The following is a 25,630-nucleotide window of genomic DNA, read 5'->3' as shown; positions in this document are numbered from 1 at the left end:
CTCGGTTTCAGCCCCTCTGTTTCAGCCCCTCTGTTTCAGCCCCTCTGTTTCAGCCCCTCTGTTTCAGCCCCTCTGTTTCAGCCCCTCTGTTTCAGCCCCTCTGTTTCTCACCCTCTGTTTCTCGCCCTCTGTTTCTCGCCCTCTGTTTCTCGCCCTCTGTTTCTCGCCCTCTGTTTCTCGCCCTATGTATCAGCCCCTCTGTTTCTCGCCCTCTGTTTCAGCCCCTCTGTTTCAGCCCCTCTGTTTCTCGCCCTCTGTTTCTCGCCCTCTGTTTCTCGCCCTCTGTTTCTCGCCCTCTGTTTCTCGCCCTCTGTATCAGCCCCTCTGTTTCTCGCCGTCTGTTTCAGCCCCTCTGTTTCAGCCCCGCTGTTTCTGGCCCTTTGTTTCAGCGCCACTGTTTCAGCCCCTCTGTTTCAGCCCCTGTGTTTCTCGCCCTCTGTTTCTCGCCCTCTGTTTCAGCTCCTCTGTTTCTCGCCCTCTGTTTCAGCCCCTCTGTTTCTCGTCATCTGTTTCAGCACCTCTGTTTCTCGCCCTCTGTTTCAGCCCCTCTGTTTCAGCCCCTCTGTTTCTCGCCCTCTGTTACAGCCCCTCTGTTTCTCGACCGCTGTTTCAGCCCCTCTGTTTCTGCCCCTCTGTTTCACGCCCTCTGTTTCAGCCCCTGTGTTTCTCACCCTCTGTTTCTCGCCCTCTGTTTCTCGCCCTCTGTTTCTCCCCCTCTGTTTCTCGCCCTCTGTTTCTCGCCCTGTGTTTCTCGCCCTGTGTTTCTCGCCCTATGTATCAGCCCCTCTGTTTCTCGCCCTCTGTTTCAGCCCCTCTGTTTCAGCCCCTCTGTTTCTCGCCCTCTGTTTCTTGCCCTCTGTTTCTCGCCCTCTGTATCAGCCCCTCTGTTTCTCGCCGTCTGTTTCAGCCCCTCTGTTTCAGCCCCGCTGTTTCTGGCCCTTTGTTTCAGCGACGCTGTTTCAGCTCCTCTGTTTCAGCCCCACTGTCTCTCACCCTCTTTTTCAGTCCCTCTGTTTCAGCTCCTCTGTTTCTCGCCCTCTTTTTCCCGCCCATTGTTTCAGCCCCTCTGTTTCTAGCCCTCTGTTTCTGGCCCTCTGTTTCAACTCCTCTGTTTCTCGCCCTCAGTTTCAGCTCCTCTGTTTCTCGCCCTCTGTTTCTCGCCCTCTGTTTCAGCCCCTCTGTTTCTCGCCGTCTGTTTCAGCCCCTCTGTTTCAGCCCCGCTGTTTCTGGCCCTTTGTTTCAGCGCCTCTGTTTCAGCCCCTCTGTTTCAGCCCCTCTGTTTCAGCCCCTGTGTTTCTCGCCCTCTGTTTCTCGCCCTCTGTTTCAGCTCCTCTGTTTCTCGCCCTCTGTTTCAGCCCCTCTGTTACTCGCCCTCTGTTTCAGCCCCTCTGTTACTCACCCTCTGTTTCAGCCCCTCTGTTTCTCGCCCTCCGTTTCTCGCCCTCCGTTTCTCGCCCTCCGTTTCTGGCCCTCTGTTTCTCGCCCACTGTTTCTCGCCCACTGTTTCTCGCCCACTGTTTCTCGCCCACTGTTTCTCGCTCTCTGTTTCACACCATCTGTTTCAGCCCCTCTGTTTCTCGATCTCTGTTTCTGTCCCTCTGTTTCTCGCCCTCTGTTTCTCGCCCACAGTTACAGACCATATGTTTCTCGACCTCTGTTTCAGCCCCTCTGTGTCTTCCCCTCTGCTTCTCGCCCTCTGTTTCTCGCCCTCTGTTTCCCGCCCTCTGTTTCCCGCCCTCTGTTTCTGGCCCTATGTATCAGCCCCTCTGTTTCTCGCCCTCTGTTTCAGCCCCTCTGTTTCAGCCCCTCTGTTTCAGGCCCTCTGTTTCTGGCCCTCTGTTTCTGGCCCTCTGTTTCTGGCCCTCTGTTTCTGGCCCTCTGTTTCTGGCCCTCTGTTTCTGGCCCTCTGTTTCTGGCCCTCTGTTTCTGGCCCTCTGTCTCAGCCCCTCTGTTCCAGCCCCACTGTCTCTCACCCTCTGTTTCAGTCCCTCTGTTTCCGCTCCTCTGCTTCTCGCTCTCTTTTTCCCGCCCTCTGTTTCAGCCCCTCTGTTTCTAGCCCTCTGTTTCTGGCCCTCTGTTTCAACTCCTCTGTTTCTCGCCCTCTGTTTCTCGCCCTCTGTTTCAGCCCTTCTGTTTCTCGCCCTCTGTTTCAGCCCCTCTGTTGAGCCCCTCTGTTTCAGCCCCTCTGTTTCAGCCCCTCTGTTTCAGCCCCTCTGTTTCAGCCCCTCTGTTTCAGCCCCTCTGTTTCTCGCCCTCTGTTTCTCGCCCTCTGTTTCAGCCCCTCTGTTTCTCGCCCTCTGTTTCTCGCCCTCTGTTTCTCGCCCTCTGTTTCTCGCCCTCTGTTTCTCGCCCTCTGTTTCTCGCCCTCTGTTTCTCGCCCTCTGTTTCTCGGCCTCTGTTTCTCGGCCTCTGTTTCTCGCCCTCTGTTTCTGGCCCTATGTATCATCCCCTCTGTTTCTCGCCCTCTGTTTCAGCCCCTCTGTTTCTCGCCCTCTGTTTCTCGCCATCTGTTTCAGCCCCTCTGTTTCAGCCCCTCTGTTTCAGCCTCTCTGTTTCTCGCCCTCTGTTTCTCGCCCTCTGTTTCTCGCCCTCTGTTTCTCGCCCTCTGTTTCTGGCCCTATGTATCAGCCCCTCTGTTTCTCGCCATCTGTTTCAGCCCTTTTGTTTCAGCCCCTCTGTTTCTCGCCCTCTGTTTCTGGCCCTATGTATCAGCCCCTCTGTTTCTCGCCGTCTGTTTCAGCCCTTCTGTTTCAGCCCCTCTGTTTCTCGCCCTCTGTTTCAGCCCCTCTGTTGAGCCCCTCTGTTTCTCGCCCTCTGTTTCTCGCCCTCTGTTTCAGCTCCTCTGTTTCTCGCCCTCTGTTTCAGCCCCTCTGTTTCTCGTTATCTGTTTCAGCACCTCTGTTTCAGCCCCTCGGTTTCAGCCCCTCCGTTTCAGCCCCTCGGTTTCAGCCCCTCGGTTTCAGCCCCTCGGTTTCAGCCCCTCGGTTTCAGCCCCTCGGTTTCAGCCCCTCGGTTTCTGGCCCTCGGTTTCTGGCCCTCGGTTTCTGGCCCTCGGTTTCTGGCCCTCGGTTTCTGGCCCTCGGTTTCTGGCCCTCTGTTTCTGGCCCTCTGTTTCTGGCCCTCTGTTTCAGCCCCTCTGTTTCTCGCCGTCTGTTTCAGCCCTTCTGTTTCAGCCCTTCTGTTTCAGCCCCTCTGTTTCAGCCCCTCTGTTTCAGCCCCTCTGTTTCTCGCCCTCTGTTTCAGCCCCACTGTTGAGCCCCTCTGTTTCTGGCCCTCTGTTTCAGCCCCTCTGTTTCAGCCCCTCTGTTTCAGCCCCTCTGATTCTCGCCCTCTGTTTCAGCCCCTCTGTTTCAGCCCCTCTGTTTCTCACCCTCTGTTTCTCGCCCGCTGTTTCTCGCCCGCTGTTTCTCGCCCTCTGTTTCAGCCCCTCTGTTTCTCGCCCTCTGTTTCAGCCCCTCTGTTTCAGCCCCTCTGTTTCTCGCCCTCTGTTTCAGCCTCTCGGTTTCAGCCCCTCTGTTTCAGCCCCTCTGTTTCTGGCCCTCTGTTTCAGCCCCTCTGTTTCACCCCCTCTGTTTCAGCCCCTCTGTTTCAGCCCCTCTGTTTCAGCCCCTCTGTCTTTCCTCCGCTGATTCAGCCCCTGTGTTTCAGCCCCTCTGTTTCTCGCACTCTGTTTCAGCCCCTCTGTGTCTTGCCCTCTGATTCAGCCCCTCTGTTTCTGGCCCTCTGTTTCTGGCCCTCTGTTTCAGCCCCGCTGTTTCTCGCCCTCCGTTTCTCGCCCTCCGTTTCTCGCCCTCCGTTTCTCGCCCTCCGTTTCTGGCCCTCCGTTTCTGGCCCTCCGTTTCTGGCCCTCCGTTTCTCGCCCTCTGTTTCTCGCCCTCTGTTTCTCGCCCTCTGTTTCTCGCCCTCCGTTTCTCGCCCTCCGTTTCTCGCCCTCCGTTTCTCGCCCTCCGTTTCTCGCCCTCCGTTTCTCGCCCTCCGTTTCTCACCCTCCGTTTCTCGCCCTCCGTTTCTCACCCTCCGTTTCTCGCCCTCCGTTTCTCGCCCTCCGTTTCTCGCCCTCTGTTTCTGGCCCTCTGTTTCTCGCCCTCTGTTTCTCGCCCTCTGTTTCTCGCCCTCTGTTTCTCGCCCACTGTTACAGACCATATGTTTCTCGACCTCTGTTTCAGCCCCTCTGTGTCTTCCCCTCTGCTTCTCGCCCTCTGTTTCTCGCCCTCTGTTTCCCGCCCTCTGTTTCTGGCCCTATGTATCAGCCCCTCTGTTTCTCGCCCTCTATTTCAGCCCCTCTGTTTCTGGCCCTCTGTTTCAGCCCCTCTGTTTCAGCCCCTCTGTTTCAGCCCCACTGTCTCTCACCCTCTGTTTCAGTCCCTCTGTTTCCGCTCCTCTGCTTCTCGCTCTCTTTTTCCCGCCCTCTGTTTCAGCCCCTCTGTTTCTAGCCCTCTGTTTCTGGCCCTCTGTTTCAACTCCTCTGTTTCTCGCCCTCAGTTTCAGCCCCTCTGTTTCTCGCCCTCTGTTTCAGCCCCTCTGTTTCTCGCCCTCTGTTTCAGCCCCTCTGTTTCTCGCCCTCTGTTTCAGCCCCTCTGTTGAGCCCCTCTGTTTCTGGCCCTCTGTTTCAGCCCCTCTGTTTCAGCCCCTCTGTTTCAGCCCCTCTGTTTCAGCCCCTCTGTTTCAGCCCCTCTGTTTCAGCCCCTCTGTTTCAGCCCCTCTGTTTCTCCCCCTCTGTTTCTCCCCCTCTGTTTCTCCCCCTCTGTTTCTCCCCCTCTGTTTCTCCCCCTCTGTTTCTCCCCCTCTGTTTCAGCCCCTCTGTTTCAGCCCCTCTGTTTCAGCCCCTCTGTTTCTCGCCCTCTGATTCTCGCCCTCTGTTTCTGGCCCTCTGTTTCTGGCCCTCTGTTTCTCGCCCTCCGTTTCTCGCCCTCCGTTTCTCACCCTCCGTTTCTGGCCCTCCGTTTCTGGCCCTCCGTTTCTGGCCATCCGTTTTGGGCCCTCTGTTTCTGGCCCTCTGTTTCTCGCCCTCTGTTTCTCGCCCTCTGTTTCTCGCCCTCTGTTTCTCGCCCTCTGTTTCTCGCCCTCTGTTTCTCGCCCTCTGTTTCTCGCCCTCTGTTTCTCGCCCTCTGTATCTCGCCCTCTGTATCTCGCCCTCTGTATCTCGCCCTCTGTATCTCGCCCTCTGTTACAGCCCATCTGTTTCTCGACAGCAGTTTCAGCACCTCTGTTTCTCGCCCTCTGTTTCTCGCCCTCTGTTTCTCGCCCTCTGTTTCTCGCCCTCTGTTTCTCGCCCTCTGTATCTCGCCCTCTGTATCTCGCCCTCTGTTACAGCCCATCTGTTTCTCGACAGCAGTTTCAGCACCTCTGTTTCTCGCCCTCTCTTTCTCGCCCTCTGATTCTCGCCCTCTGTTTCTGGCCCTATGTATCATCCCCTCTGTTTCTCGCCCTCTGTTTCAGTCCCTCTATTTCAGCCCCTCTGTTTCTCGCCCTCTGTTTCTCGCCATCTGTTTCAGCCCCTCTGTTTCTCGCCCTCTGTTTCTGGCCCTCTGTTTCAGCCCCGCTGTTTCTGGCCCTTTGTTTCAGCGTCTCTGTTTCATCCCCTCTGTTTCAGCCCCTCTGTTTCAGCCCCTGTGTTTCTCACCCTCTGTTTCTCGCCCTCTGTTTCAGCCCCTCTGTTTCTCGCCCTCTGTTTCAGCAGCTCTGTTTCTCGCCCTCTGTTTCAGCACCTCTGTTTCTCGCCCTCTGTTTCAGCACCTCTGTTTCTCGCCCTCTGTTTCAGCCCCTCTGTTTCTCGCCCTCGGTTTCAGCCCCTCGGTTTCAGCCCCTCGGTTTCAGCCCCTCTGTTTCTGGCCCTCTGTTTCAGCCCCTCTGTTTCAGCCCCTCTGTTTCAGCCCCTCTGTTTCACCCCCTCTGTTTCACCCCCTCTGTTTCATCCCCTCTGTTTCAGCACCTCTGTTTCTCGCCCGCAGTTTCTCCCCCGCTGTTTCAGCCCCTGTGTTTCTGTCCCTCTGTTTCTCGCCCTCTGTTTCTCGCCCTCTGTTTCTCGCCCTCTGTTTCTCGCCCTCTGTTTCAGCCCCTCTGTTTCAGCCCCTCTGTTTCTCGCCCTCCGTTTCTGGCCCTCCGTTTCAGCCCCTCTGTTTCTCGCCCAATGTTTCAGCCCCTCTGTTTCTCACCCTCAGTTTCAGCCCCTCTGTTTCTCGCCCTCTGTTTCTCGCCCTCTGTTACAGCCCCTCTGTTTCTCGACCGCTGTTTCAGCCCCTCTGTTTCTGCCCCTCTGTTTCACGCCCTCTGTTTCACGCCCTCTGTTTCTCGCCCTCTGTTTCTCGCCCTCTGTTTCTCGCCCTCTGTTTCTCGCCCTCTGTTTCTGGCCCTATGTATCAGCCCCTCTGTTTCTCGCCCTCTGTTTCAGCCCCTCTGTTTCAGCCCCTCTGTTTCTCGCCCTCTGTTTCTCGCCCTCTGTTTCTCGCCCTCTGTTTCTCGCCCTCTGTTTCTCGCCCTATGTATCAGCCCCTCTGTTTCTCGCCCTCTGTTTCAGCCCCTCTGTTTCAGCCCCTCTGTTTCTCGCCCTCTGTTTCTCGCCCTATGTATCAGCCCCTCTGTTTCTCGCCGTCTGTTTCAGCCCTTCTGTTTCAGCCCCTCTGTTTCTAGCCCTCTGTTTCTGGCCCTCTGTTTCAACTCCTCTGTTTCTCGCCCTCAGTTTCAGCTCCTCTGTTTCTCGCCCTCTGTTTCTTGCCCTCTGTTTCAGCCCCTCTGTTTCTCCCCCTCTGTTTCAGCCCCTCTGTTGAGCCCCTCTGTTTCAGCCCCTCTGTTTCAGCCCCTCTGTTTCTCACCCGCTGTTTCTCGCCCGCTGTTTCTCGCCCGCTGTTTCTGGCCCGCTGTTTCTGGCCCTCTGTTTCTGGCCCTCTGTTTCAGCCCCGCTGTTTCTCGCCCTCCGTTTGTCGCCCTCTGTTTCAGCCCCTCTGTTTCTCGCCCAATGTTTCAGCCCCTCTGTTTCTCACCCTCAGTTTCAGCCCCTCTGTTTCTCGCCCTCTGTTTCTCGCCCTCTGTTTCTCGCCCTCTGTTTCTCGCCCTCTGTTTCTCGCCCTCTGTTTCTCGCCCTCTGTTTCTCGCCCTCTGTTACAGCCCCTCTGTTTCTCGACCGCTGTTTCAGCCCCTCTGTTTCTGCCCCTCTGTTTCACGCCCTCTGTTTCTCGCCCTCTGTTTCTCGCCCTCTGTTTCTCGCCCTCTGTTTCTCGCCCTCTGTTTCTGGCCCTATGTATCAGCCCCTCTGTTTCTCGCCCTCTGTTTCAGCCCCTCTGTTTCAGCCCCTCTGTTTCTCGCCCTCTGTTTCTCGCCCTCTGTTTCTCGCCCTCTGTTTCTCGCCCTCTGTTTCTCGCCCTCTGTTTCTCGCCCTCTGTATCAGCCCCTCTGTTTCTCGCCCTCTGTTTCAGCCCCTCTGTTTCAGCCCCTCTGTTTCTCGCCCTCTGTTTCTCGCCCTCTGTTTCTCGCCCTCTGTTTCTCGCCCTCTGTTTCTGGCCCTATGTATCAGCCCCTCTGTTTCTCGCCCTCTGTTTCAGCCCCTCTGTTTCAGCCCCTCTGTTTCTCGCCCTCTGTTTCTCGCCCTCTGTTTCTCGCCCTATGTATCAGCCCCTCTGTTTCTCGCCGTCTGTTTCAGCCCTTCTGTTTCAGCCCCTCTGTTTCTAGCCCTCTGTTTCTGGCCCTCTGTTTCTGGCCCTCTGTTTCAACTCCTCTGTTTCTCGCCCTCAGTTTCAGCTCCTCTGTTTCTCGCCCTCTGTTTCTCGCCCTCTGTTTCAGCCCCTCTGTTTCTCGCCCTCTGTTTCAGCCCCTCTGTTTCAGCCCCTCTGTTTCAGCCCCTCTGTTTCAGCCCCTCTGTTTCAGCCCCTCTGTTTCAGCCCCTCTGTTTCAGCCCCTCTGTTTCAGCCCCTCTGTTTCTCACCCGCTGTTTCTCGCCCGCTGTTTCTGGCCCGCTGTTTCTGGCCCTCTGTATCAGCCCCTCTGTTTCTCGCCCTCTGTTTCAGCCCCTCTGTTTCAGCCCCTCTGTTTCTCGCCCTCTGTTTCTCGCCCTCTGTTTCTCGCCCTCAGTTTCTCGCCCTCTGTTTCTGGCCCTATGTATCAGCCCCTCTGTTTCTCGCCCTCTGTTTCAGCCCCTCTGTTTCAGCCCCTCTGTTTCTCGCCCTCTGTTTCTCGCCCTATGTATCAGCCCCTCTGTTTCTCGCCGTCTGTTTCAGCCCTTCTGTTTCAGCCCCTCTGTTTCTAGCCCTCTGTTTCTGGCCCTCTGTTTCAACTCCTCTGTTTCTCGCCCTCAGTTTCAGCTCCTCTGTTTCTCGCCCTCTGTTTCTTGCCCTCTGTTTCAGCCCCTCTGTTTCTCCCCCTCTGTTTCAGCCCCTCTGTTGAGCCCCTCTGTTTCAGCCCCTCTGTTTCAGCCCCTCTGTTTCAGCCCCTCTGTTTCAGCCCCTCTGTTTCAGCCCCTCTGTTTCTCACCCGCTGTTTCTCGCCCGCTGTTTCTCGCCCGCTGTTTCTGGCCCGCTGTTTCTGGCCCTCTGTTTCTGGCCCTCTGTTTCAGCCCCGCTGTTTCTCGCCCTCCGTTTGTCGCCCTCTGTTTCAGCCCCTCTGTTTCTCGCCCAATGTTTCAGCCCCTCTGTTTCTCACCCTCAGTTTCAGCCCCTCTGTTTCTCGCCCTCTGTTTCTCGCCCTCTGTTTCTCGCCCTCTGTTTCTCGCCCTCTGTTTCTCGCCCTCTGTTTCTCGCCCTCTGTTACAGCCCCTCTGTTTCTCGACCGCTGTTTCAGCCCCTCTGTTTCTGCCCCTCTGTTTCACGCCCTCTGTTTCTCGCCCTCTGTTTCTCGCCCTCTGTTTCTCGCCCTCTGTTTCTCGCCCTCTGTTTCTGGCCCTATGTATCAGCCCCTCTGTTTCTCGCCCTCTGTTTCAGCCCCTCTGTTTCAGCCCCTCTGTTTCTCGCCCTCTGTTTCTCGCCCTCTGTTTCTCGCCCTCTGTTTCTCGCCCTCTGTTTCTCGCCCTCTGTTTCTCGCCCTCTGTATCAGCCCCTCTGTTTCTCGCCCTCTGTTTCAGCCCCTCTGTTTCAGCCCCTCTGTTTCTCGCCCTCTGTTTCTCGCCCTCTGTTTCTCGCCCTCTGTTTCTCGCCCTCTGTTTCTGGCCCTATGTATCAGCCCCTCTGTTTCTCGCCCTCTGTTTCAGCCCCTCTGTTTCAGCCCCTCTGTTTCTCGCCCTCTGTTTCTCGCCCTCTGTTTCTCGCCCTATGTATCAGCCCCTCTGTTTCTCGCCGTCTGTTTCAGCCCTTCTGTTTCAGCCCCTCTGTTTCTAGCCCTCTGTTTCTGGCCCTCTGTTTCTGGCCCTCTGTTTCAACTCCTCTGTTTCTCGCCCTCAGTTTCAGCTCCTCTGTTTCTCGCCCTCTGTTTCTCGCCCTCTGTTTCAGCCCCTCTGTTTCTCGCCCTCTGTTTCAGCCCCTCTGTTTCAGCCCCTCTGTTTCAGCCCCTCTGTTTCAGCCCCTCTGTTTCAGCCCCTCTGTTTCAGCCCCTCTGTTTCAGCCCCTCTGTTTCTCACCCGCTGTTTCTCGCCCGCTGTTTCTGGCCCGCTGTTTCTGGCCCTCTGTATCAGCCCCTCTGTTTCTCGCCCTCTGTTTCAGCCCCTCTGTTTCAGCCCCTCTGTTTCTCGCCCTCTGTTTCTCGCCCTCTGTTTCTCGCCCTCAGTTTCTCGCCCTCAGTTTCTGGCCCTATGTATCAGCCCCTCTGTTTCTCGCCCTCTGTTTCAGCCCCTCTGTTTCAGCCCCTCTGTTTCTCGCCCTCTGTTTCTCGCCCTCTGTTTCTCGCCCTCTGTTTCTCGCCCTATGTATCAGCCCCTCTGTTTCTCGCCGTCTGTTTCAGCCCCTCTGTTTCTAGCCCTCTGTTTCTGGCCCTCTGTTTCAACTCCTCTGTTTCTCGCCCTCAGTTTCAGCCCCTCTGTTTCAGCCCCTCTGTTTCTCGCCCGCTGTTTCTGGCACGCTGTTTCTGGCCCGCTGTTTCTGGCCCGCTGTTTCTGGCCCGCTGTTTCTGGCCCTCCGTTTGTCGCCCTCCGTTTGTCGCCCTCCGTTTCTCGCCCTCCGTTTCTCGCCCTCCGTTTCTCGCCCTCCGTTTCTCGCCCTCCGTTTCTCGCCCTCCGTTTCTCGCCCTCCGTTTCTCGCCCTCCGTTTCTCGCCCTCCGATTCTCGCCCTCCGTTTCTCGCCCTCCGTTTCACGCCTTCCGTTTCTCGCCCTCCGTTTCTCGCCCTCCGTTTCTCGCCCTCCGTTTCTCGCCCTCCGTTTCTCGCCCTCCGTTTCTCGCCCTCCGTTTCTCGCCCTCTGTTTCTCGCCCTCTGTATCTCGCCCTCTGTATCTCGCCCTCTGTATCTCGCCCTCTGTATCTCGCCCTCTGTATCTCGCCCTCTGTTACAGCCCGTCTGTTTCTCGCCCTCTGTTTCTCGCCCTCTGTTTCAGCCCCTCTGTTTCAGCCCCTCTGTTTCTCGCCCTCTGTTTCTCGCCCTCTGTTTCAGCCCCTCTGTTTCAGCCCCTCTGTTTCGCGCCCTCTGTTTCTCGCCCTCTGTTTCTGGCCCTCTGTTTCAGCAGCTCTGTTTCTCGCCCTCTGTTTCTCCCCCTCTGTTTCAGCCCCTCGGTTTCAGCCCCTCGGTTTCAGCCCCTCGGTTTCAGCCCCTCGGTTTCAGCCCCTCGGTTTCTGGCCCTCGGTTTCTGGCCCTCGGTTTCTGGCCCTCGGTTTCTGGCCCTCGGTTTCTGGCCCTCGGTTTCAGCCCCTCTGTTTCAGCCCCTCTGTTTCTCGCCCTCTGTTTCAGCCCCTGTTTCTCACCCTCTGTTTCTCACCCTCTGTTTCTCGCCCGCTGTTTCTCGCCCTCTGTTTCTCGCCCGCTGTTTCTCGCCCTCCGTTTCTCGCCCTCCGTTTCTCGCCCTCCGTTTCTCGCCCTCCGTTTCTCGCCCTCCGTTTCTCGCCCTCCGTTTCTGGCCCTCCATTTCTGGCCCTCCGTTTCTCGCCCTCCGTTTCTCGCCCTCCGTTTCTCGCCCTCCGTTTCTCGCCCTCCGTTTCTCGCCCTCTGTTTCTCGCCCTCTGTTTCTCGCCCTCTGTTTCTCGCCCTCTGTTTCTCGCCCTCCGTTTCTCGCCCTCCGTTTCTCGCCCTCCGTTTCTCGCCCTCCGATTCTCGCCCTCCGTTTCTCGCCCTCCGTTTCACGCCTTCCGTTTCTCGCCCTCCGTTTCTCGCCCTCTGTTTCTCGCCCTCCGATTCTCGCCCTCCGTTTCTCGCCCTCCGTTTCTCGCCCTCCGTTTCTCGCCCTCCGTTTCTCGCCCTCTGTTTCTCGCCCTCTGTATCTCGCCCTCTGTATCTCGCCCTCTGTATCTCGCCCTCTGTATCTCGCCCTCTGTATCTCGCCCTCTGTTACAGCCCGTCTGTTTCTCGCCCTCTGTTTCTCGCCCTCTGTTTCAGCCCCTCTGTTTCAGCCCCTCTGTTTCTCGCCCTCTGTTTCTCGCCCTCTGTTTCAGCCCCTCTGTTTCAGCCCCTCTGTTTCTCGCCCTCTGTTTCTCGCCCTCTGTTTCTGGCCCTCTGTTTCAGCAGCTCTGTTTCTCGCCCTCTGTTTCTCCCCCTCTGTTTCAGCCCCTCGGTTTCAGCCCCTCGGTTTCAGCCCCTCGGTTTCAGCCCCTCGGTTTCAGCCCCTCGGTTTCTGGCCCTCGGTTTCTGGCCCTCGGTTTCTGGCCCTCGGTTTCTGGCCCTCGGTTTCTGGCCCTCGGTTTCTGGCCCTCGGTTTCAGCCCCTCTGTTTCAGCCCCTCTGTTTCTCGCCCTCTGTTTCAGCCCCTGTTTCTCACCCTCTGTTTCTCACCCTCTGTTTCTCGCCCGCTGTTTCTCGCCCTCTGTTTCTCGCCCGCTGTTTCTCGCCCTCCGTTTCTCGCCCTCCGTTTCTCGCCCTCCGTTTCTCGCCCTCCGTTTCTCGCCCTCCGTTTCTCGCCCTCCGTTTCTGGCCCTCCGTTTCTGGCCCTCCGTTTCTCGCCCTCCGTTTCTCGCCCTCCGTTTCTCGCCCTCCGTTTCTCGCCCTCCGTTTCTCGCCCTCTGTTTCTCGCCCTCTGTTTCTCGCCCTCTGTTTCTCGCCCTCTGTTTCAGCCCCACTGTCTCTCACCCTCTGTTTCAGTCCCTCTGTTTCAGCTCCTCTGTTTCTCGCCCTCTTTTTCCCGCACATTGATTCAGCCCCTCTGTTTCTGGCCCTCTGTTTCAACTCCTCTGTTTCTCGCCCTCAGTTTCAGCTCCTCTGTTTCTCGCCCTCTGTTTCTCGCCCTCTGTTTCAGCCCCTCTGTTTCTCGCCCTCTGTTTCAGCCCCTCTGTTGAGCCCCTCTGTTTCTGGCCCTCTGTTTCAGCCCCTCTGTTTCAGCCCCTCTGTTTCAGCCCCTCTGTTGCTCGCCCTCTGTTTCAGCCCCTCTGTTCCAGCCCCTCTGTTTCAGCCCCTCTGTTTCAGCCCCTCTGTTTCAGCCCCTCTGTTTCTCGCCCTCTGTTTCTGGCCCTCTGTTTCAGCCCCGCTGTTTCTGGCCCTTTGTTTCAGCGTCTCTGTTTCATCCCATCTGTTTCAGCGTCTCTGTTTCATCCCCTGTGTTTCTCGCCCTCTGTTTCTCGCCCTCTGTTTCTCGCCCTCTGTTTCTCGCCCTCTGTTTCAGCCCCTCTGTTTCTCGCCATCTGTTCCAGCACCTCGGTTTCTCGCCCTCTGTTTCAGCCCCACTGTTTCAGCCCCACTGTTTCAGCCCCACTGTTTCAGCCCCACTGTCTCTCACCCTCTGTTTCAGTCCCTCTGTTTCAGCTCATCTGTTTCTCGCCCTCTTTTTCCCGCCCTCTGTTTCAGCCCCTCTGTTTCTAGCCCTCTGTTTCTGGCCCTCTGTTTTAACTCCTCTGTTTCTCGCCCTCAGTTTCAGCGTCTCTGTTTCATCCCCTCTGTTTCACCCCCTCTGTTTCAGCCCCTGTGTTTCTCACCCTCTCTTTCTCGCCCTCTGTTTCTCGCCCTCTGTTTCAGCCACTCTGTTTCTCGCCCTCTGTTTCAGCAGCTCTGTTTCTCGCCCTCTGTTTCAGCACCTCTGTTTCTCGCCCTCTGTTTCAGCCCCTCTGTTTCAGCCCCTCTGTTTCTCGCCCTCTGTTTCAGCCCCTCGGTTTCAGCCCCTCGGTTTCTGGCCCTCGGTTTCTGGCCCTCGGTTTCAGCCCCTCTGTTTCACCCCCTCTGTTTCAGCCCCTCTGTTTCAGCTCCTCTGTTTCAGCCCCTCTGTTTCAGCCCCTCTGTTTCAGCCCCTCTGTTTCAGCCCCTCTGTTTCAGCCCCTCTGTTTCAGCCCCTCTGTTTCAGCCCCTCTGTTTCTCGCCCTCAGTTTCTCCCCCGCTGTTTCAGCCCCTGTGTTTCTGGCCCTCTGTTTCTGTCGCTCTGTTTCTCGCCCTCTGTTTCTCGCCCTCTGTTTCAGCCCCTCTGTTTCAGCCCCTCTGTTTCTCGCCCTCTGTTTCAGCTCCTCTGTTTCTCGCCCTCTGTTTCAGCCCCTCTGTTTCAGCCCCTCTGTTTCTCGCCCTCTGTTTCTGGGCCTCTGTTTCTGGCCCTCTGTTTCTGGCCCTCTGTTTCTGGCCCTCTGTTTCTGGCCCTCTGTTTCTGGCCCTCTGTTTCTGGCCCTCTGTTTCTGGCCCTCTGTTTCTGGCCCTCTGTTTCAGCCCCACTGTCTCTCACCCTCTGTTTCAGTCCCTCTGTTTCAGCTCCTCTGTTTCTCGCCCTCTTTTTCCCGCACATTGATTCAGCCCCTCTGTTTCTGGCCCTCTGTTTCTGGCCCTCTGTTTCAACTCCTCTGTTTCTCGCCCTCAGTTTCAGCTCCTCTGTTTCTCGCCCTCTGTTTCTCGCCCTCTGTTTCAGCCCCTCTGTTTCTCGCCCTCTGTTTCAGCCCCTCTGTTGAGCCCCTCTGTTTCTGGCCCTCTGTTTCAGCCCCTCTGTTTCAGCCCCTCTGTTTCAGCCCCTCTGTTGCTCGCCCTCTGTTTCAGCCCCTCTGTTTCAGCCCCTCTGTTTCAGCCCCTCTGTTTCTCGCCCTCTGTTTCTCGCCCTCTGTTTCTCGCCTTCTGTTTCTCGCCCTCTGTTTCTCGCCCTCTGTTTCTCGCCCTCTGTTTCAGCTCCTCTGTTTCAGCTCCTCTGTTTCTCGCCCTCTGTTTCAGCTCCTCTGTTTCTCGCCCTCTGTTTCTCGCCCTCTGTTTCTCGCCCTGTGTTTCTCGCCCTCTGTTTCAGCCCCTCTGTTTCAGCCCCTCTGTTTCTCGCCCTCTGTTTCAGCCCCTCTGTTGAGCCCCTCTGTTTCTGGCCCTCTGTTTCAGCCCCTCTGTTTCAGCCCCTCTGTTTCAGCCCCTCTGTTTCAGCCCCTCTGTTTCAGCCCCTCTGTTTCTCGCCCTCTGTTTCAGCCCCGCTGTTTCTCGCCCGCTGTTTCTCGCCCGCTGTTTCTCGCCCGCTGTTTCTCGCACTCTGTTTCTCGCACTCTGTTTCTCGCACTCTGTTTCTCGCACTCTGTTTCTGGCCCTCTGTTTCTCGCCCTCTGTTTCTCGCCCTCTGTTTCTCGCCCTCCGTTTCTCGCCCTCCGTTTCTGGCCCTCCGTTTCTGGCCCTCTGTTTCTCGCCCTCTGTTTCTCGCCCTCTGTTTCTCGCCCTCTGTTTCTCGCCCTCTGTTTCTCGCCCTCTGTTTCTCGCCCTCTGTTACAGCCCCTCTGTTTCAGCCCCTCTGTTTCAGCCGCTCTGTTTCAGCCCCTCTGTTTCTCGCCCTCTGTTTCTCGCCATCTGTTTCAGCCCCTCTGTTTCAGCCCCTCTGTTTCAGCCCCTCTGTTTCAGCCCCTCTGTTTCTCGCCCTCTGTTTCTCGCCATCTGTTTCAGCCCCTCTGTTTCTCGCCCTCTGTTTCTGGCTCTCTGTTTCAGCCCCGCTGTTTCTGGCCCTTTGTTTCAGCGTCTCTGTTTCATCCCCTCTGTTTCAGCCCCTCTGTTTCAGCCCCTGCGTTTCTCGCCGTCTGTTTCTCGCCCTCCGTTTCTGGCCCACTGTTTCTGGCCCACTGTTTCTGGCCCTCTGTTTCTCGCCCTCAGTTTCAGCTCCTCTGTTTCAGCCCCTCTGTTTCTCGCCCTCTGTTTCAGCCCCTCTGTTTCTCGCCCTCTGTTTCAGCCCCTCTGTTGAGCCCCTCTGTTTCTGGCCCTCTGTTTCAGCCCCTCTGTTTCAGCCCCTCTGTTTCAGCCCCTCTGTTTCAGCCCCTCTGTTTCAGCCCCTCTGTTTCAGCCCCTCTGTTGCTCGACCTCTGTTTCAGCCCCTCTGTTTCAGCCCCTCTGTTTCTCGCCCGCTGTTTCTCGCCCGCTGTTTCTCGCCCTTTGTTTCTCGCCCTCTGTTTCTCGCCCTCATTTTCTCGCCCTCTGTTTCTCGCCCTCATTTTCTCGCCCTCTGTTTCTCGCCCTCTGTTTCTCGCCCTCTGTTTCTCGCCCTCTGTTTCTCGCCCTCTGTTTCTCGCCCTCTGTTTCTCGCCCTCTGTTTCTCGCCCTCTGTTTCTCGCCCTCTGTTTCTCCCCGTCTGTTTCTCCCCGTCTGTTTCTCGCCCTCTGTTTCTCGCCCTCTGTTTCTCGCCCTCTGTTTCTCGCCCTCTGTTTCTCGCCCTCTGTTTCTCGCCCTCTGTTTCTCGCCCTCTGTTTCTCGCCCTCTGTTTCTCGCCCTCTGTTTCTCGCCCTCTGTTTCTCGCCCTCTGTTTCTCGCCCTCTGTTTCAGCCCCTCTGTTTCTCGCCCTCTGTTTCAGCCCCTCTGTTTCTCGCCCTCTGTTTCTGGCCCTCTGTTTCAGCCCCTCTGTTTCAGCCCCTCTGTTTCAGCCCCTCTGTTTCAGCCCCTCTGTTTCAGCCCCTCTGTTTCAGCCCCTCTGTTTCAGCCCCTCTGTTTCAGCCCCTCTGTTTCTCGCCCTCTGTTTCAGCCCCTCTGTTTCTCGCCCGCTGTTTCTCGCCCGCTGTTTCTCGCCCGCTGTTTCTCGCCCTCCGTTTCTGGACCTCTGTTTCTGGACCTCCGTTTCTCGCCCTCCGTTTCTCGCCCTCCGTTTCTCGCCCTCCGTTTCTCGCCCTCCGTTTCTCGCCCTCCCTTTCTCGCCCTCTGTTTCTCGCCCTCTGTTTCTCGCCCTCTGTTTCTCGCCCTCTGTTTCTCGCCCTCTGTTTCTCGCCCTCTGTTACAGCCCCTCTGTTTCTCGCCCTCTGTTTCAGCCCCTCTGTTTCAGCCCCTCTGTTTCTCGCCCTCTGTTTCTCGCCATCTGTTTCAGCCTCTCTGTTTCTCGCCCTCTGTTTCTGGCTCTCTGTTTCAGCCCCTCTGTTTCAGCCCCTGCGTTTCTCGCCCTCTGTTTCTCGCCGTCTGTTTCTCGCCCTCTTTTTCAGCAGCTCTGTTTCTCGCCCTCTGTTTCAGCACCTCTGTTTCTCGCCCTCTGTTTCAGCCCCTCTGTTTCAGCCCCTCTGTTTCTCGCCCTCTGTTTCAGCCCCTCGGTTTCAGCCCCTCGGTTTCAGCCCCTCTGTTTCAGCTCCTCTGTTTCACCCCCTCTGTTTCAGCCCCTCTGTTTCAGCCCCTCTGTTTCAGCCCCTCTGTTTCAGCCCCTCTGATTCAGCTCCTCTGTTTCAGCCCCTCTGTTTCAGCCCCTCTGTTTCAGCCCCTCTGTTTCAGCCCCTCTGTTTCAGCCCCTCTGTTTCAGCCCCTCTGTTTCAGCCCCTCTGTTTCTCGCCCTCAGTTTCTCCCCCGCTGTTTCAGCCCCTGTGTTTCTGGCCCTCTGTTTCTGTCCCTCTGTTTCTCGCCCTCTGTTTCTCGCCCTCTGTTTCAGCCCCTCTGTTTCAGCCCCTCTGTTTCTCGCCCTCTGTTTCAGCTCCTCTGTTTCTCGCCCTCTGTTTCAGCCCCTCTGTTTCAGCCCCTCTGTTTCTCGCCCTCTGTTTCTGGCCCTCTGTTTCTGGCCCTCTGTTTCTGGCCCTCTGTTTCTGGCCCTGTGTTTCAGCCCCTCTGTTTCAGCCCCTCTGTTTCAGCCCCTCTGTTTCAGCCCCTCTGTTTCTCGCCCTCTGTTTTTCCCCCGCTGATTCAGCCCCTGTGTTTCAGCCCCTCTGTTTCTCGCCCTCTGTTTCAGCCCCACTGTCTCTCACCCTCTGTTTCAGTCCCTCTGTTTCAGCTCCTCAGTTTCTCGCCCTCTTTTTCTCGCCCTATGTATCAGCCCCTCTGTTTCTAGCCGTCTGTTTCAGCCCCTCTGCGTCAGCCCCTTTGTGTCAGCCCCTCTGTTTCAGCCCCTCTGTTTCAGCCCCTGTGTTTCTCGCCCTCTGTTTCAGCTCCTCTGTTTCAGCTCCTCTGTTTCTCGCCCTCTGTTTCAGCCCCTCTGTTTCAGCCCCTCTGTTTCAGCCCCTCTGTTTCAGCCCCTCTGTTTCTGGCCCTCTGTTTCACCCCCTCTGTTTCAGCCCCTCTGTTTCAGCCCCTCTGTTTCAGCCCCTCTGTTTCAGCCCCTCTGTTTCAGCCCCTCTGTTTCAGCCCCTCTGTTTCTCGCCCTCTGTTTTTCCCCCGCTGATTCAGCCCCTGTGTTTCAGCCCCTCTGTTTCTCGCACTCTGTTTCAGCCCCTCTGTTTCTTGCCCTCTGATTCAGCCCCTCTGTTTCTGGCCCTCCGTTTCTCGCCCTCCGTTTCTGGCCCTCCGTTTCTCGCCCTCCGTTTCTCGCCCTCCGTTTCTCGCCCTCCGTTTCTCGCCCTCCGTTTCTCGCCCTCCGTTTCTCGCCCTCCGTTTCTCGCCCTCCGTTTCTCGCCCTCCGTTTCTCGCCCTCCGTTTCTCGCCCTCCGTTTCTCGCCCTCCGTTTCTCGCCCTCCGTTTCTCGCCCTCTGTTTCTCGCCCTCCGTTTCTCGCCCTCCGTTTCTCGCCCTCCGTTTCTCGCCCTCTGTTTCTCGCCCTCTGTTTCTCGCCCTCTGTTTCTCGCCCTCTGTTTCAGCCCCTCTGTTTCTCGCCCTCTGTTTCAGCCCCTCTGTTGAGCCCCTCTGTTTCTGGCCCTCTGTTTCAGCCCCTCTGTTTCAGCCCCTCTGTTTCAGCCCCTCTGTTTCAGCCCCTCTGTTTCTCGACCTCTGTTTCAGCCCCGCTGTTTCTCGCCCGCTGTTTCTCGCCCGCTGTTACTCGCCCGCTGTTTCTCGCCCGCTGTTTCTCGCACTCTGTTTCTCGCACTCTGTTTCTGGCCCTCTGTTTCTGGCCCTCTGTTTCTCGCCCTCTGTTTCTCGCCCTCTGTTTCTCGCCCTCCGTTTCTCGCCCTCTGTTTCAGCCCCTCTGTTTCTCGCCCTCTGTTTCAGCCCCTCTGTTGAGCCCCTCTGTTTCAGCCCCTCTGTTGAGCCCCTCTGTTTCTGGCCCTCTGTTTCAGCCCCTCTGTTTCAGCCCCTCTGTTTCAGCCCCTCTGTTTCAGCCCCTCTGTTTCTCGCCCTCTGTTTCAGCCCCGCTGTTTCTCGCCCGCTGTTTCTCGCCCGCTGTTTCTCGCCCGCTGTTTCTCGCACTCTGTTTCTCGCACTCTGTTTCTCGCACTCTGTTTCTCGCACTCTGTTTCTGGCCCTCTGTTTCTCGCCCTCTGTTTCTCGCCCTCTGTTTCTCGCCCTCTGTTTCTCGCCCTCCGTTTCTCGCCCTCCGTTTCTCGCCCTCCGTTTCTGGCCCTCCGTTTCTGGCCCTCTGTTTCTCGCCCTCTGTTTCTCGCCCTCTGTTTCTCGCCCTCTGTTTCTCGCCCTCTGTTTCTCGCCCTCTGTTTCTCGCCCTCTGTTACAGCCCCTCTGTTTCTCGCCCTCTGTTTCAGCCCCTCTGTTTCAGCCCCTCTGTTTCTCACCATCTGTTTCAGCCCCTCTGTTTCAGCCCCTCTGTTTCTCGCCCTCTGTTTCTGGCTCTCTGTTTCAGCCCCGCTGTTTCTGGCCCTTTGTTTCAGCGTCTCTGTTTCATCCCCTCTGTTTCAGCCCCTCTGTTTCAGCCCCTCTGTTTCTCGCCCTCTGTTTCTCGCCGTCTGTTTCTCGCCCTCCGTTTCTGGCCCACTGTTTCTGGCCCTCTGTTTCTCGCCCTCAGTTTCAGCTCCTCTGTTTCAGCCCCTCTGTTTCTCGCCCTCTGTTTCAGCCCCTCTGTTTCTCGCCCTCTGTTTCAGCCCCTCTGTTGAGCCCCACTGTTTCTGGCCTTCTGTTTCAGCCCCTCTGTTTCAGCCCCTCTGTTTCAGCCCCTCTGTTGCTCCCCCTCTGTTTCAGCCCCTCTGTTTCAGCCCCTCTGTTTCAGCCCCTCTGTTTCTCGCCCGCTGTTTCTCGCCCGCTGTTTCTCACCCGCTGTTTCTCGCCCTTTGTTTCTGGCCCTCTGTTTCTGGCCCTCTGTTTCAGCCCCGCTGTTTCTCGCCCTCCGTTTCTCGCCCTCCGTTTCTCGCCCTCCGTTTCTCGCCCTCCGTTTCTGGCCCTCCGTTTCTGGCCCTCCGTTTCTCGCCCTCCGTTTCGCGCCCTCCGTTTCGCGCCCTCTGTTTCGCGCCCTCTGTTTCGCGCCCTCTGTTTCTCGCCCTCTGTTTCTCGCCCTCTGTTTCTCGCTCTCTGTTTCTCGCCCTCTGTTACAGCCCGTCTGTTTCTCGACCACAGTTTCTGCCCCTCTGTTTCTCGCCCTCCGTTTCTGGCCCACTGTTTCTGGCCCTCTGTTTCTCGCCCTCAGTTTCAGCTCCTCTGTTTCAGCCCCTCTGTTTCTCGCCCTCTGTTTCAGCCCCTCTGTTTCTCGCCCTCTGTTTCAGCCCCTCTGTTGAGCCCCACTGTTTCTGGCCTTCTGTTTCAGCCCCTCTGTTTCAGCCCCTCTGTTTCAGCCCCTCTGTTGCTCCCCCTCTGTTTCAGCCCCTCTGTTTCAGCCCCTCTGTTTCAGCCCCTCTGTTTCTCGCCCGCTGTTTCTCGCCCGCTGTTTCTCACCCGCTGTTTCTCGCCCTTTGTTTCTGGCCCTCTGTTTCTGGCCCTCTGTTTCAGCCCCGCTGTTTCTCGCCCTCCGTTTCTCGCCCTCCGTTTCTCGCCCTCCGTTTCTCGCCCTCCGTTTCTGGCCCTCCGTTTCTGGCCCTCCGTTTCTCGCCCTCCGTTTCGCGCCCTCCGTTTCGCGCCCTCCGTTTCGCGCCCTCTGTTTCGCGCCCTCTGTTTCTCGCCCTCTGTTTCTCGCCCTCTGTTTCTCGCTCTCTGTTTCTCGCCCTCTGTTACAGCCCGTCTGTTTCTCGACCACAGTTTCTGCCCCTCTGTTTCTCGCCCTCTGTTTCTCGCCCTCCGTTTCTCGCCCTCCGTTTCTCGCCCTCCGTTTCTCGCCCTCCGTTTCTGGCCCTCCGTTTCTCGCCCTCCGTTTCTCGCCCTCCGTTTCTCGCCCTCCGTTTCTGGCCCTCCGTTTCTCGCCCTCCGTTTCTCGCCCTCCGTTTCTCGCCCTCCGTTTCTCGCCCTCCGTTTCTGGCCCTCCGTTTCTCGCCCTCCGTTTCTCGCCCTCCGTTTCTCGCCCTCTGTTTCTCGCCCTCTGTTTCTCGCCCTCTGTTTCTCGCCCTCTGTTACAGCCCGTCTGTTTCTCGACCACAGTTTCTGCCCCTCTGTTTCTCGCCCTCTGTTTCTCGCCCTCTGTTTCTCGCCCTCTGTTTCTCGCCCTCTGTTTCTCGCCCTCTGTTTCTCGCCCTCTGTTTCTCGCCCTCCGTTTCTCGCCCTCCGTTTCTCGCCCTCTGTTTCTCGCCCTCAGTTTCTCGCCCTCAGTTTCAGCTCCTCTGTTTCTCGCCCTCTGTTTCTCGCCCTCTGTTTAAGCCCCTCTGTTTCTCGCCCTCTGTTTCTGGCCCTCTGTTGAGCCCCTCTGTTTCTGGCCCTCTGTTTCAGCCCCTCTGTTTCAGCCCCTCTGTTTCAGCCCCTCTGTTTCAGCCCCTCTGTTTCAGCCCCTCTGTTTCATCCCCTCTGTTTCTCGCCCTCTGTTTCAGCCCCTCTGTTTCTCGCCCGCTGTTTCTCGCCCGCTGTTTCTCGCCCGCTGTTTCTCGCCCTCTGTTTCTGGACCTCTGTTTCTGGACCTCTGTTTCTGGACCTCTGTTTCTGGACCTCTGTTTCTGGCCCTCCGTTTCTCGCCCTCCGTTTCTCGCCCTCCGTTTCTCGCCCTCCGTTTCTCGCCCTCCGTTTCTCGCCCTCCGTTTCTCGCCCTCCGTTTCTCGCCCTCCGTTTCTCGCCCTCCGTTTCTCGCCCTCTGTTTCTCGCCCTCTGTTACAGCCCCTCTGTTTCTCGCCCTCTGTTTCATCCCCTCTGTTTCAGCCCCTCTGTTTCTCGCCCTCTGTTTCTCGCCATCTGTTTCAGCCCCTCTGTTTCTCGCCCTCTGTTTCTGGCTCTCTGTTTCAGCCCCTCTGTTTCAGCCCCTGCGTTTCTCGCCCTCTGTTTCTCGCCGTCTGTTTCTCGCCCTCTGTTTCAGCAGCTCTGTTTCTCGCCGTCTGTTTCAGCACCTCTGTTTCTCGCCCTCTGTTTCAGCCCCTCTGTTTCAGCCCCTCTGTTTCTCGCCCTCTGTTTCAGCCCCTCGGTTTCAGCCCCTCGGTTTCTGTCCCTCTGTTTCAGCTCCTCTGTTTCAGCCCCTCTGTTTCAGCCCCTCTGTTTCAGCCCCTCTGTTTCAGCCCCTCAGTTTCTCGCCCTCAGTTTCAGCCCCTCTGTTTCGACCCCTCTGTTTCAGCCCCTCTGTTTCAGCCCCTCTGTTTCATGCCCTCCGTTTCTGGCCCTCTGTTTCATCCCCTCTGTTTCTCGCCCACTGTTTCAGCCTCTCTGTTTCTCACACTCTGTTTCAGCCCCCCTGTTTCTCGCCCTCTGTTTATCGCCCTCTGTTACAGCCCCTCTGTTTCTCGACCGCTGTTTCAGCCCCTCTGTTTCTGCCCCTCTGTTTCACGCCCTCTGTTTCTCGCCCTCTGTTTCTCGCCCTCTGTTTCTCGCCCTCTGTTTCTCGCCCTCTGTTTCTCGCCCTATGTATCAGCCCCTCTGTTTCTCGCCCTCTGTTTCAGCCCCTCTGTTTCAGCCCCTCTGTTTCTCGCACTCTGTTTCTCGCACTCTGTTTCTCGCACTCTGTTTCTCGCACTCTGTTTCTCGCACTCTGTTTCTCGCACTCTGTATCAGCCCCTCTGTTTCTCGCCGTCTGTTTCAGCCCCGCTGTTTCAGCCCCGCTGTTTCTGGCCCTTTGTTTCTGGCCCTCTGTTTCAGCCCCTCTGTTTCTCGCCCTCTGTTTCAGCTCCTCTGTTTCTGGCCCTCTGTTTCTGGCCCTCTGTTTCTGGCCCTCTGTTTCTGGCCCTCTGTTTCTGGCCCTCCGTTTCTCGCCCTCCGTTTCTCGCCCTCCGTTTCTCGCCCTCCGTTTCTCGCCCTCCGTTTCTCGCCCTCCGTTTCTCGCCCTCCGTTTCTCGCCCTCCGTTTCTCGCCCTCCGTTTCTCGCCCTCCGTTTCTCGCCCTCCGTTTCTCGCCCTCCGTTTCTCGCCCTCCGTTTCTCGCCCTCCGTTTCTCGCCCTCCGTTTCTGGCCCTCCGTTTCTGACCCTCTGTTTCTGACCCTCTGTTTCTCGCCCACTGTTTCTCGCTCTCTGTTTCTCGCCATCTTTTTCAGCCCCTCTGTTCCAGCCCCTCTGTTTCTCGCCCTCTGTTTCAGCCCCTCTGTTTCTCACCCTCTGTTTCAGCATCTCTGTTTCTCGCCCTCTGTTTCAGCCCCGCTGTTTCTCGCCCTCCGTTTCTCGCCCTCCATTTCTGGCCCTCCATTTCTGACCCTCTGTTTCTCGCCCTCTGTTGCTCGCCCTCTGTTGCTCGCCCTCTGTTGCTCGCCCTCTGTTGCTCGCCCTCTGTTGCTCGCCCTCCGTTGCTCGCCCTCCGTTTCTCGCCCTCCGTTTCTCGCCCTCCGTTTCTCGCCCTCCGTTTCTCGCCCTCCGTTTCTCGCCCTCCGCTTCTCGCCCTCCGTTTCTCGCCCTCCGTTTCTCGCCCTCTGCTTCTCGCCCTCTGCCTCTCGCCCTCTGTTTCCCGCCCTCTGTTTCTGGCCCTATGTATCAGCTCCTCTGTTTCTCGCCCTCTGTTTCTGGCCCTCTGTTTCAGCCCCTCTGTTCCAGCCCCTCTGTTCCAGCCCCTCTGTTCCAGCCCCTCTGTTCCAGCCCCTCTGTTCCAGCCCCTCTGTTCCAGCCCCTCGGTCTCTCACCCTCTGTTTCAGTCCCTCTGTTTCCGCTCCTCTGCTTCTCGCCCTCTTTTTCCCGCCCTCTGTTTCAGCCCCTCTGTTTCTAGCCCTCTGTTTCAACTCCTCTGTTTCTCGCCCTCAGTTTCAGCCCCTCTGTTTCTCGCCCTCTGTTTCAGCCCCTCTGTTTCTCGACCGCTGTTTCAGCCCCTCTGTTTCTGCCCCTCTGTTTCACGCCCTCTGTTTCTCGCCCTCTGTTTCTCGCCCTCTGTTTCTCGCCCTCTGTTTCTCGCCCTCTGTTTCTCGCCCTCTGTTTCTCGCCCTATGTATCAGCCCCTCTGTTTCTCGCCCTCTGTTTCAGCCCCTCTGTTTCAGCCCCTCTGTTTCTCGCACTCTGTTTCTCGCACTCTGTTTCTCGCACTCTGTTTCTCGCACTCTGTTTCTCGCACTCTGTTTCTCGCACTCTGTATCAGCCCCTCTGTTTCTCGCCGTCTGTTTCAGCCCCGCTGTTTCAGCCCCGCTGTTTCTGGCCCTTTGTTTCTGGCCCTCTGTTTCAGCCCCTCTGTTTCTCGCCCTCTGTTTCAGCTCCTCTGTTTCTGGCCCTCTGTTTCTGGCCCTCTGTTTCTGGCCCTCTGTTTCTGGCCCTCTGTTTCTGGCCCTCCGTTTCTCGCCCTCCGTTTCTCGCCCTCCGTTTCTCGCCCTCCGTTTCTCGCCCTCCGTTTCTCGCCCTCCGTTTCTCGCCCTCCGTTTCTCGCCCTCCGTTTCTCGCCCTCCGTTTCTCGCCCTCCGTTTCTCGCCCTCCGTTTCTCGCCCTCCGTTTCTCGCCCTCCGTTTCTGGCCCTCTGTTTCTGACCCTCTGTTTCTCGCCCACTGTTTCTCGCTCTCTGTTTCTCGCCATCTTTTTCAGCCCCTCTGTTCCAGCCCCTCTGTTTCTCGCCCTCTGTTTCAGCCCCTCTGTTTCTCACCCTCTGTTTCAGCATCTCTGTTTCTCGCCCTCTGTTTCAGCCCCGCTGTTTCTCGCCCTCCGTTTCTCGCCCTCCATTTCTGGCCCTCCATTTCTGGCCCTCCGTTTCTGGCCCTCTGTTTCTCGCCCTCTGTTGCTCGCCCTCTGTTGCTCGCCCTCTGTTGCTCGCCCTCTGTTGCTCGCCCTCCGTTGCTCGCCCTCCGTTGCTCGCCCTCCGTTTCTCGCCCTCCGTTTCTCGCCCTCCGTTTCTCGCCCTCCGTTTCTCGCCCTCCGTTTCTCGCCCTCCGTTTCTCGCCCTCCGCTTCTCGCCCTCCGTTTCTCGCCCTCCGCTTCTCGCCCTCTGCTTCTCGCCCTCTGCTTCTCGCCCTCTGTTTCCCGCCCTCTGTTTCTGGCCCTATGTATCAGCCCCTCTGTTTCTCGCCCGCTGTTTCTCGCCCGCTGTTTCTCGCCCTCTGTTTCTGGACCTCTGTTTCTGGACCTCTGTTTCTGGACCTCTGTTTCTGGACCTCTGTTTCTGGACCTCCGTTTCTCGCCCTCCGTTTCTCGCCCTCCGTTTCTCGCCCTCCGTTTCTCGCACTCCGTTTCTCGCCCTCCGTTTCTCGCCCTCCGTTTCTCGCCCTCCGTTTCTCGCCCTCCGTTTCTCGCCCTCTGTTTCTCGCCCTCTGTTACAGCCCCTCTGTTTCTCGCCCTCTGTTTCAGCCCCTCTGTTTCAGCCCCTCTGTTTCTCGCCCTCTGTTTCTCGCCATCTGTTTCAGCCCCTCTGTTTCTCGCCCTCTGTTTCTGGCTCTCTGTTTCAGCCCCTCTGTTTCTCGCCCTCCGTTTCTCGCCCTCTGTTTCTCGCCCTCTGTTTCTCGCCCTCTGTTTCAGCAGCTCTGTTTCTCGCCGTCTGTTTCAGCACCTCTGTTTCTCGCCCTCTGTTTCAGCCCCTCTGTTTCAGCCCCTCTGTTTCTCGCCCTCTGTTTCAGCCCCTCGGTTTCAGCCCCTCGGTTTCTGTCCCTCTGTTTCAGCTCCTCTGTTTCAGCCCCTCTGTTTCAGCCCCTCTGTTTCAGCCCCTCTGTTTCAGCCCCTCAGTTTCTCGCCCTCAGTTTCAGCCCCTCTGTTTCGACCCCTCTGTTTCAGCCCCTCTGTTTCAGCCCCTCTGTTTCTTGCCCTCCGTTTCTGGCCCTCTGTTTCATCCCCTCTGTTTCTCGCCCACTGTTTCAGCCTCTCTGTTTCTCACACTCTGTTTCAGCCCCTCTGTTTCTCGCCCTCTGTTTATCGCCCTCTGTTACAGCCCCTCTGTTTCTCGACCGCTGTTTCAGCCCCTCTGTTTCTGCCCCTCTGTTTCACGCCCTCTGTTTCTCGCCCTCTGTTTCTCGCCCTCTGTTTCTCGCCCTCTGTTTCTCGCCCTCTGTTTCTCGCCCTATGTATCAGCCCCTCTGTTTCTCGCCCTCTGTTTCAGCCCCTCTGTTTCAGCCACTCTGTTTCTCGCACTCTGTTTCTCGCACTCTGTTTCTCGCACTCTGTTTCTCGCACTCTGTTTCTCGCACTCTGTTTCTCGCACTCTGTATCAGCCCCT

Source organism: Chiloscyllium punctatum, chromosome 50, assembly GCF_047496795.1.
Source record: "Chiloscyllium punctatum isolate Juve2018m chromosome 50, sChiPun1.3, whole genome shotgun sequence".
Classification (NCBI taxonomy): domain Eukaryota; kingdom Metazoa; phylum Chordata; class Chondrichthyes; order Orectolobiformes; family Hemiscylliidae; genus Chiloscyllium; species Chiloscyllium punctatum.
Note: the sequence above shows the minus strand (reverse complement) of the source record.